The 10,484-nt window shown below is 40.5% G+C and overlaps 1 protein-coding gene and 1 long non-coding RNA gene across 2 annotated transcripts in view; both read left to right on the top strand.

Annotated features, from left to right (window-relative positions):
• GMDS (GDP-mannose 4,6-dehydratase) overlaps nucleotides 1–10,484 on the top strand; it is a gene marked incomplete at its 5' end in the record, with an annotated part of 322,994 nt that overhangs the window by 115,374 nt on the left and 197,136 nt on the right. The gene's annotated exons all lie outside the window — the stretch shown is intronic.
• Nucleotides 175–5,208, top strand: LOC145722825 (uncharacterized). The gene is made up of 3 exons (XR_014147393.1): nucleotides 175–2,037; nucleotides 2,243–2,361; nucleotides 2,413–5,208. It is a non-coding gene; the product is annotated as an uncharacterized LOC145722825 (long non-coding RNA).

Here is a 10,484-nt window from a genome sequence, read left to right as displayed (position 1 = left end):
AGAAAAGGTGTAGATTGTTATATTTCTTGATGTAAAGTTTCAAAAAATTTTCTATGATAAGGAAGACTATCAGTGATTTCAGAAAAATCCAACTAAATGTAAAAAATATGCCAAGCATTTAAGTTTCAAGATGCAAGTTAAATGCAAAAAGGATGGTATGCCAAGAATTTTAAGTTTAATCCCGAAATAGGTAAAAACTCTTCGGAGTAGGTTTGCTGTGATGTTAACTATTTTAGAGACCAAAGTGGAACATTTATCATATGGTTCAAGTACACATAATCCATTCAGCAAGGATTCAGCAAGGACTCACCCTAGTCTTTTGAACTGAAAAAAATTCATTCTACTTGGAGTCTCTTTTTTTTTTTAAGGATGTTTTTATTTAGGCGAATTTCTACACTTGAAAAATATAAGGTTTAGAGGCAAACTTGTGTTTAAACCCCACCTCTGCCACTTAACCAGTTGTGAACATGGGGGTAATAAGCCATGTGAGTAGGATCATTGTGAGAATCTGGTGGCATATATAAAGCTACTAATATGGTGCCCAGCATGTGGTAGATATTCAATAAATATATTTGTTGCTGTTGTGATCACCTGTATATTTATGTTGAAAGTAAACCTATGAACAAGATAAGGAAAAAGGCTCTGGAGTGGAAGTCTGAATAGAAGGCTGGCATCATCACTCACCAGCATCTCAGACAGGCTGTGTGGGCATGGTGGCATCCGTCCCGCTACCCATTCTTCTTTTGGAAGGGCCCGATGGTGTAGGGCATGGTAGTGTCAGGGGCTGCCCCATGCTCAGGCAGGATAGGCTTTAACAACATGGGCCTTGCATTGGAGAGAGCCACTATAGGGCCCCAGTCATTGTGGTTTGGTTGTTTTTCCACCTTAACTGTACATTGACGTAGGTTATTTTCTAAAATAGGGGTCAGGAGACCCAGAAGGATTGGTGGGTGTCTCCTTTTGATCCACATGGTCATGGCCTGCTTGGGGCTTCAGTGGACCTGCCTGCCTGCTCAGCGCGGCACCTCCTGCCACTCTGAGGCCACCCACTTGGGTGGGCGGTGGCACTGGCACATCAGCATGTGACTCATAATCCATACCTTCCGTGACCTGCCACCTAGGCAGAACCGAACCACGTAGCAGAGTTCGATATTCTTTGACTAAAAATATACAATTTGAGCCTCTGTATCTCATTACAACCTTCGAAGGCAGTTTGTCTTCTTCCTCCCAGCCCCTTCTCCCAAATTAGGATACTTATAGCTTCAGAAGTAGCAGGAAAATTCGAATCAAATTGGCCTTAACTGTAAGGAAATATATTGTCACACATCACCTGACATCCGGTGGGCTGGGCTTTACTGTTGGCTGATCCATAGTTGCCCAGGACCCAGGCTGGGTCCTCTCTGCTGTCCATAGTATAAGCTTCATCCCCAGGCTGGTCCCTGAAGATGACGGTAGGCCAGCCGCCAATAGCAGTGAGGGCCACATTCTTTCCCATCTAGAGAAACAGAGATGATGTCCAATGGCTTTCCCAGAAGTCCCTGGCAGACCTCTCCTATCTCATTGGCTAGTGTCTCTGAATCGTATACCATTCCTGGCCCTCTGCCAGTCAAATGAGTGGGATTGCTCTGATAAATCTTAAGACTAGAGCTGTGGTCTGCTTCCCTGAGGTTCAAGGATACCCAAACTATACTGGGGTTCTGTTAGGAAGGGAGAAGGTAGGAAATCACTCAAGTCATTACAACAAAGTCACCACAGAATACTTCCTGGAGGAGGGGATCTTTGTGCTGAGTTTTGAAAGATAGTGTTAGAACATAAGGAAGAAATTTTAAGTAGATGGGAAGAACACGTATAGGAAGTTCAGATGTCTGAAATAACATGGTGTTTTGGAGGGAACCATAAGTACATGACTATAGAGAATGAGAATAATGAGATATGAGCCTGAGGGAGAGGTCTTTTTATCATGGCCAAGCTTGAATGCCACTCCGAATTATAGGATATGCAGACTAGATATAGGGAAGATTCTGCATTAAGACTAAGGTTGGGGCGCCTGGGTGGCTCAGTTGGTTAAGCGACTGCCTTCGGCTCAGGTCATGATCCTGGAGTCCAGGATCGAGTCCCGCATCGGGCTCCCTGCTCAGCAGGGAGTCTGCTTCTCCCTCTGACCCTCCCCCCTCTCATGCTCTATCTCATTCTCTCTCAAATAAATGAATAAAATCTTTAAAAAAAAAAAAAAAAGACTAAGGTTGGGGAAATGGAGAGGAAGTGATCTTTAGAGAAATACTTCAGAGGTAGGGTTGCAGGACTTCCTGGCCAGTGGGCTATAAGAGAATGAAGCGATGGACGGGACGGGACAAGTCCCAGGTCCTTCAGTGGGCTATAAGAGAATGAAGCGATGGACGGGACAAGTCCCAGGTCCTTCAGCCTCTGCAATCACCCGTGTTAGCATCATTTCTGATAGTGTGTCTTTGCGTACATGCACACACACAGACAGACACAGACACACATAGAAATTTCTATGGCAGTGACATTACAGGAGAAGTAGGGACATGCATACAAAATATTAATTTTTATGTGTTCTCTTCCCCATTGTAATAATAATGGCTTTCCTCTTCTCAGTTTTTAGAAATCTTTTAACGGAATGATTTCATTTGTTTGAGGATACAAAAAGTAACTCTTTTAAGAAAGATTTGGTGATTTCTAATTAGCTGATTTTTAGAGAGAATCAGTCATTTCAACCCTCAGTATTTGGTTATCAGCTACTTGTGAATTTGCTGGGTTACCTGTAAGTTTCATTTTGTAGTTAGAGTTTGGGAGGAAACATACTATTTTCCAGTATCATGTTTCTTACAAATGACTGAAATATGCTTAGTCAACCTCCTCCCTGAATAAAGTTCACCTTTGAACTAAAGACCAACTGGAAACAAGGAATGCCTTGAAATATTTGGGGATGTTCTGAAAGCAAGGGATTATAGAGAGGGCGTCCATTTTATTTTTAGCACTTCCAGCCCTTTGGCACTCCCTAAAGATAAATGCCCAAGACTTATTGGCCGTATTCTTTTACTGCTTAGGATCTTTTTACATTGCTAAAGCATTAGTTAACAAAACTTGAAAACAATTTCTAGAGAATTTAAAATGTACAGCTTGTTCAGTCTCTGATACCTAAATTCTGTATACTCTTTGTCCATGTGTCAACATCGGGGAAACATGAAAGAAGCTTGACTCAAATTTCAGTCTGTGCTATTTTTTTTAAATTTGTATTATGCATACAGTGGAGCTTGATTATGCAGCAGTCCACCCACACAAAGCTAGTGGCTGCCAGATCCGGTAAGCACCAAACTGCCACTGAGGCATTTTACCCAACCCAAACGCCGTTTACTGAGACAATACTGGAGACCACACATTATGGCTATTCTACTAGACCTTTTAAAAGTCCAGCCTGTTCACTTGCCTGTTTTGGCTCCTTACAGAAAACATTTCTTCTGGATCAGCTGGACACCAGAGCCCAGAGTCTCTACTCAGTGTTCTACTTGGAAGTGCAGCTGACCCAGACTTTGGTTTCTTAACGTAGCCAAAAACTAGCATCTGGCCCTAATTTAGTCTCAGCTTATGGGCTCCCCACTAGCAGCAGCAAATACTTCTCTCACTCTCTTTCCTCTCTCGCTTGGACGGGGCACCAGTTTGGGGAGAGGAGATCAGTAATACATGCTTCTATTTTTCTCGCTGAACTCTCTCTTCCAGGAATCTTCTTCTTTCTACTTGCACAAATCTATTTGGCATTTCTGGTTGTCACCTTTGCCTTGGCAAAGCTGTTGTTGTGACTGCCATCTTTATTTAATGCCCATTCCAAACCAGTTATTGAGAACCTGCTAGCGAGAACCCGCCAGGCACGATGCGTGTGTTCTGGAAGTGTGTCTAAGGCAAGTGGAACATGTGAGCAGTGTTGTCATTCCTGAGGTGATGGCCTAGCTGCAACTTCCAGGTGCGAGATCGTGAAATGTCTCCATAGAACAATATCCGTTTTATCTTTTAACATTTGCTATTGCCTGATGAGGGCTTTTCCTTTCCTAGTCTTTTGGATTAAAATATGTTCCTGAAATTCTAACATCTGAAGAGCACTTGTTTTGTATATTAGATGCTGCAAGGGCTTTAAATGAGGGGAGGAAAAATGCAGTCCCTGCCTCACGGGTGCTTCCCCCAGGTGTCTGCTGCCTCGCAAACGTGGGAGGAGTTTAAAAAATAATACTTCCCAAAGCATACCTCAATAAAGTTGAGTTCAGACAAACAAATGAAAACCGTCCCCAAAGTATTCCTCTCATGATTGTGAGTTAAAGATGCAACTGATCCCAGAACATCCCCACAAAGGCTCAGCGTTCACAAGAGCCAAAAGATCGGCCCACAGCTGCTGCCTGCTTGTCGCACTGTCAGCGTGACCAGTAGCCCACCCTGCTCCTTCCACAGGTAGCTTCTAGTGACAAGTGCTTTTGGCTTTGCCTGACAAAGCTCATTGTGGAACAACAAGATTTTATTTCCAGTTTCTGGGCGAGAATTACAGCATCAGTTGGAATAGTACATCTGACTTGGAATTGACCAGAGTGGTCAAAATGATGGATCTGAGATATACTTGAAGGGATAATTGTACACAACCAGTTTAAAAGCTGGTAAATATTTAAGGGTCAGGGGTTAAATGTCAAAGCCACAGAGCTTGGGCTCAGCTCCATAAAGTATTAAGAATGACTGCTAATTAAATCCAGGGTATATTTCACCAAAGGGAAATAAATTTGACAGCTAACAACCAATACTGGATTACCACCTTACAGAGGTTAGGGATCATGCTAGTAATTGTAGATGGTTTACGGTTTTTAACCCAATAGTAATCGGGAGGATGATTGCTTACAGTTACAGATTACCACACTAAACAAAGTTAAGTCTTGTGAGTCGAAAATAAGTATTACCAAAAGGCAGATATACCTAGGCCCCCTGGCTTACTTTTTGTTTAAAAATAAATGCCCTGTGGCGGTTTCAGAGCAAATCCCTAAAACAAATGGAGTCGAAAGACATGCTCACTTTTTTTTTTTCTTTTTCTGAGCTGAAAACTTTTTTTCTGTGATTAGTAATTACCAGCCAGTACAATAGCCAGCTATGAAATCAGCAAATTTGATTTCCAAACCAGTACAGCAAATTGAAAGCAGAAAAATGTCAGCCAAAGGTATAATAGTCCCTTTCCTGGTCACACACTTGTTATACTTAGATGATAAGATATTTTACTTAAATTCAGCGTTCTTAGATGGGCATATAATTTGGACGCTACTTTAGATGCCCCACCTTGGGAAAAAGCTGTTTACCTTAAGATGAGCTATACCTTGAGCACTAAGCAAACAGAGTAATTGTAATATTTTAATAGCTATGTTTACATGCAGATCTTGAGATTACTTCTGCATTAGGTGATTTATAGGGCTATATTAAGTAAATCACACTTGGAATGCTGTTCCAAAGGATGAGTCACAAAATACTGACATTTCCCCTTTCTCCTTTCAAAAGAGAGCTCCAAGGGAAAGAGACAGAAAAAGAATTCCTCCACTCCCCATACTAATCTTAATGCTAATCAAAAAATCATCCCATTTACGTTTGTATTTCAGCTATTTTCCATATTGACTTCCGTTGAAATGTCTGTTTAAAGTGAAATTATCTAATGTAAAATTTCATAGAGATAAGTTGATGTTGTAGAAGAAAATAGCCAAAGCCATTATGGAAAACCTTGTCATTCCTAATACTGCGGCTTCTGCAGGCTGAACTAATTATTGCCTAATCTTTAACTTGAGGTATTGGTTAAATCAATTAAGTCGTTAGGAGTAATTTCAATAATGCTAGTGTTTGCGAGAACTACATAGCAAACACAATTCGCCTTAATTAGACTTTTAAATTCAGAGCCCTAAGTCTGGAGCCAAGTCCTCTATTTTGAATCTCTCTATATTCACTTAGTTGTAAGGGGAAATTTTTTAATATGTCTGGCTCTAAGTAATTAGTTTGCAAATTTGTAACGTGAGATGTTGTAGGAGCTGAGTTTGGGAAGGGAAGCAGAGCCTCCTCCCTTTTCATTTTATTAGCTTTTCCTGTATCTGGAGACTTCCTGCAAGGATGGAACATTCCTTTAAGTTCAGCTTGTGGGAGGTTTGCACCCATAGCATAAAATGCCTCCAGACAGGTACCTGCCACTGACCTTCGTGTACTTTTTGCCCTTTAAGAAAAAAGAAGAAGCAGTGCTTTTCTTCGTCAAGCCTCTCAGAGCCTGTGGTGGGCAGCTGAGCCATATGGGAGCGCCTGAGTTGTGTCTGTGCAGTCCTCCTGTCTCCTCCTCCCTGGGAGGCCTGGGTCTCCAGCGGCTGCCCTCCGTGCGCCTCTTCCTCTCTGAGCAGTAGATGCTGAGCTGGAGATCCTGTCCAGACCTGTGGGAAAGTGCACAGAGCACCAGCTATTCAAACTGTTCCTTTCCCACTCACTGGGAAAGGGACTCCAGACAGGAAGGTTTCATTAGCCTGAAAGAACATCGCTCCTTCATTTTAACTCTTTGGCTCCTATGGCAGTAAATCCGTTGAGGGCAGTATTCACATTTTAGATATTGAAGTTCTTTCTTGAGAGAATTATAATGGCTTTGCTCCCACAGAGACTTTTCCTAGTTATTTCCTTTACCAGACAAGAGTTAATCATAATGCATTCCTGCCCACAGAAAGTCCAGGCTTTAGTAGTGGGGTCCGTCACACTGGTCAGCACTGTAAGCAGTGCCATTTTAGCAGCGTGTATGCAAGTAACAGATTGGGAATCTAAAATTCGGATTATATTAGAATTTTAATATTCAGTAAAGTGTAATTTGTTTAGGGTTTTCCCATTCTTCAAAGGTTGCATTTGTCTAATTTTATGGCAACTTACTACATGACTGCATGTAGTAAGCAATGACTGCATCCCCCGCGGTGGAGAAAAGCTCGCTCTCTCTCCCTCTCTCTCCCCCCCTCCACCCACCCCCTGCCGTTTTGTAAGTGCAGAAACATCACCACAATAATGACATACAATTATAGTAAACATTGAACAATCTGTGCTTTCTCAGGTTTATCTTATCATCTAAACATATGGTGAGCCCAAATAGGTTAAGTGTCTTTTCCCTAAGGTGCAATATTTCTGCACTTTTGGATGCAATTTAAATTTTATTTTTAAAGCCTTACAATCACATATTTGAACATTCTGAAAATTAAACCTTGTCTGAACATAATTGCAAGAGTTAGCGGAAATTGAACAAATGAAATATAAAGACTTCCACTTCCTGTATATGAATTTTTAGCCTTTTCCCAAACTTTCTCTATTGTAAACTTAAAACAAAGTCTTATCAGCAAGTAACATAGAGTAGCAGCTGGATATCATTAAATCCCCCTGTCTAAGCTATTCTTCTTCATTACCTTTTTCCTGACAAGCTCTTGCTCTGCACAGAAAATGTAACTTTGTGATAGAGATTTATGTAATTCAGGTGTCCTCTATTCTGAGTGAGAGCTTGGCTGCAGAAGAAAGGGATTTGCAAAAATCCATAGAATTTTATAAAAAGAAAGGGAGAACCTGACAGAATTCAGTGAAGAAACACATGTTAACATAACCAGCTCATCAACCACTTTACCCACTCTCTCTTTTATAGGTTATTTGCATAATAAGAATATTTTTCTGCAAACTGGAATAGCTGGATTTTATTCTACTAATGCAAGGACATTAGCTACTTCATCATAAAATACACAGCAGTGTTCTCCAAATGCTTTCAGATTCAGTGAAACATTAAAATGTCTTTACTTAAGCAATGTAATAGAAAATACTGACAGACGTCTAACCATAAACACAAATTAGAGCAAGCAATGCCGATGCCTTTCTGAGTTTAGTGAAATGGTGTCACAGTTATTAAGTTGGTGGTGATGTGGTATGGTAACATACACACTCCAATTTGTGAGCATTTAATTTGGTCTCTACAGGCTTTCATATGTCAAAACCTGAGTTCAGGTTTAGGCGGTTTTCTTTAATGATACAACAGAACCACTGGGAAAAGAGACTTGTATCTTGGAGATGACAAGACACTAGGGAATCAAAAAATAAATTAAAAAAAAAGCAAATGAAAAGAATCCCTAATGACTCTCTGGAACATTAAATTGATTAACCTCTTCTTTCCTTGTCACAACAGGGATTTTTTTTTTTACCATGTGACCAAATTGATATCATAAAGAAATATAATCAAAAAGCACCGTCAACTATGCAGTTGATATTTATGCCCACCTACCTGCACTTACTATGTGAGTTATAAATACAAAAAAGTCTGAGAACTTATAAAATAGTTGGTTTATCAAACCTAAATAGGCATAAACTTAATTTAGTGATTTAAATGTGAATAATACTCAGGTGATTATTATCATTTCATTGTGACATAGCTCCCTTTTTTTCACCTTTGTTTCACATTATTTCTATAAAAGCAGAATAAAAATGCCCGAATTGGACATAACAGCTTCCCCCAAAGAATGGAACTGTACTCTCGGTTAGGAATTTCACTTGCACTGCTGCAAGGACAGAGAAGGTAGAATATTGCGCGGACCCAGAACCTGCTCCGGCATCTGCCACTTCCACCCTGTCCCCAGCAGTGTGTCCCTGTGTGCTCAGTACCGGGCTGACTCCTCATCTCCTTTAGTGTTTTAGACATCATGTCCTCAGGGAAAGCTTCTCTGACAGTCTCCCCCTAGGGAGGAGAACCAGGGTCCATGTTCCTCCTGCTCACACCTGTGTCATGTATCATCTCAGTTGAGCACTTCACACTCGTAATTCTCTCTTTCTCGCTCAATCAGTGAAAGATATATGCCAGAAAGAACTTTCAGCCTTGGTGTGTAAGAGGTCATCTAACTGTCAGAGATCAGGAAGGCTCTGTGACATATTGGGGGCCCATCATCTTTTGGGAGGTTGATATGTGTGATCTCATTCACTCCCCTTAGGAAACCTGTGAAGTAGGAGGAAAATCCCCTTCACAGACTCAGAGAAACTGAGGATTAGAGAGGTTGAAAAGAACCCGCCCAAGATCATGCAGATAGTAAATGGCAGAGTCTACATTTGAATTCAAAGGTTTCTGACTAAAACACCTGCTATCTTAAACAATTTCTAAAAATTATTTTTTACTGACTTACCTAGGAACATCTAAACTCAGGCAGCTGTTACTTTGACACCTGATTATATAGTGCTTTGGACCCTTTTTGAGTTATCTGTATGACTTGTTTCATTAATAACATTATGAACCCCTAATGGACGCTGGATACTTTTTAAAACCATCTCCCCCTACCGCCACCTCTACCTCTACTTGCTACCTAGGGGGTATCAAGAGCTAGACATATAATAGTAGATGTTTAATAAATACTTCTTGAAAATATGAAAATTAAAGGTAAAACACTGTATTGTTTACAACAGACAGATGACAGACTTCAATTTTGGATCAAACTCAAGGACCAAAAAATTAAACCTGAGTAATCAGATGTTTTATCTTTTTCCTTTTTTTTTTAAGGGAAGGGGGAATCTATGTCCATTAATAGAGAACTATTTAATGCCTAAATTAAAACAGTTAAATAAATTATGATAATTCTGTAATATGATTTGCTTGCAGCCATAGAAAAGAACAAGAACATTCTTCATGAAACGGGAACACCTCTAAGATAGGATAGGATGACAAAGTAAGGTCAGAATAGCGTGTATTGTGTAGTATTAAAAAGGTGGGTGAGGGAGATCTGAATGTTACTGTGGTTGCCTGGTTGAGGGAGGTGGTGGGGGGGGTGGGCACTGGGCAGAGGAGTGCTCAGGGACTGAATGGAGACAATACAGTATATCCCTTGCTAATTTTTGAGATTTTAGCCATATGAATGCAGTATCTGATTTTTAAAAATTAGATTTTCTGGAATTCTCACATATGATGTAGCTTAATAAGAAACCTTTTTCAATCCCTTTTCTGTAAGAGCAGAATAATCCTGTATTCAAATTAGAAGTATATTAAAAACCAAATGCTGGTGCTTAAATCAAACCTCACAAAAACATTGTAAATAAAGGGTTTTGCTGTGTTTTATCATTTAATGAAAGAGGGAGTTGCTGGCTCTCCACACAGATGTCATGCGCCAAGAAAAGATGGATCCCAACTGGGGACAACGGAGGGAAGATGTATCATGGTGCCTCTGACACTCAGGAACCCCCAGGAGCCCCAGGACCTCAGCGCAATTGCTCAGGGAAATGCAGCATTGTAGGTCTGGGTCTGTTCTGCCAGATGGATATTAGTATCTTAAAATAGACCAACTTTTTTTTTCCACCACTGAGAACATTTTAAATGGAATCTCTCTTAGATTTACATGTTTTTTAACCTTTGGTGGACCCTTAATGAAACCTTGTTAAGTATCTTTCATTTTCTTGCTACTTGATGAAATTAATGTCAGCCGGTTTAA

The sequence above is a fragment of the Leptonychotes weddellii genome, chromosome 8, assembly GCF_054177405.1.
Source record: "Leptonychotes weddellii isolate Sample4059 chromosome 8, ASM5417740v2, whole genome shotgun sequence".
In the NCBI taxonomy this organism is placed as follows: Eukaryota; Metazoa; Chordata; class Mammalia; order Carnivora; family Phocidae; genus Leptonychotes; species Leptonychotes weddellii.
This window is presented reverse-complemented; position numbering and strand designations above follow the sequence as displayed.